The sequence below is a fragment of the Penaeus monodon genome, chromosome 30 (assembly GCF_015228065.2).
Source record: "Penaeus monodon isolate SGIC_2016 chromosome 30, NSTDA_Pmon_1, whole genome shotgun sequence".
In the NCBI taxonomy this organism is placed as follows: domain Eukaryota; kingdom Metazoa; phylum Arthropoda; class Malacostraca; order Decapoda; family Penaeidae; genus Penaeus; species Penaeus monodon.
The window spans coordinates 33,005,650-33,006,050 of record NC_051415.1 but is presented as its reverse complement, the minus strand read 5'-3'; positions in this window follow the sequence as shown (position 1 = coordinate 33,006,050).

Below are 401 nucleotides of genomic sequence, written 5' to 3'. Positions count from 1 at the left end.
CAGATGTTTCTTTGTTGATATATCGCATTTCGTTTAATTACTTACACTAACACTGTTGCAGTTCTAATATTGTTCGCTGTAATCGTTTCGTTCTTACACTTTCTATGACTGTTTAAAATACTGATCCCCAGCCATGCCAAGCGAGAGAGTGCAGGTGCAAAGCGCGTTAGATGACTGAGTGCAGAAGCAGATGACCTACTAAATGACAATGGTCAAGTAGAGCACACACACAGCTCCCCAGGGCCCCTTGACCCTCTCCTCCCCATCCCCAGGTCCTCTTATCTCCCATTCTTCTCCCCAGACTCCCTTATTCCCTTTTATTCTCTCTCCCCAAGCCCCCTTCTCTGTTTCTCCTCCCCAGGTAGCCTCATCCTCCTTCCTTCCCTCCCCAGGTCTATAGG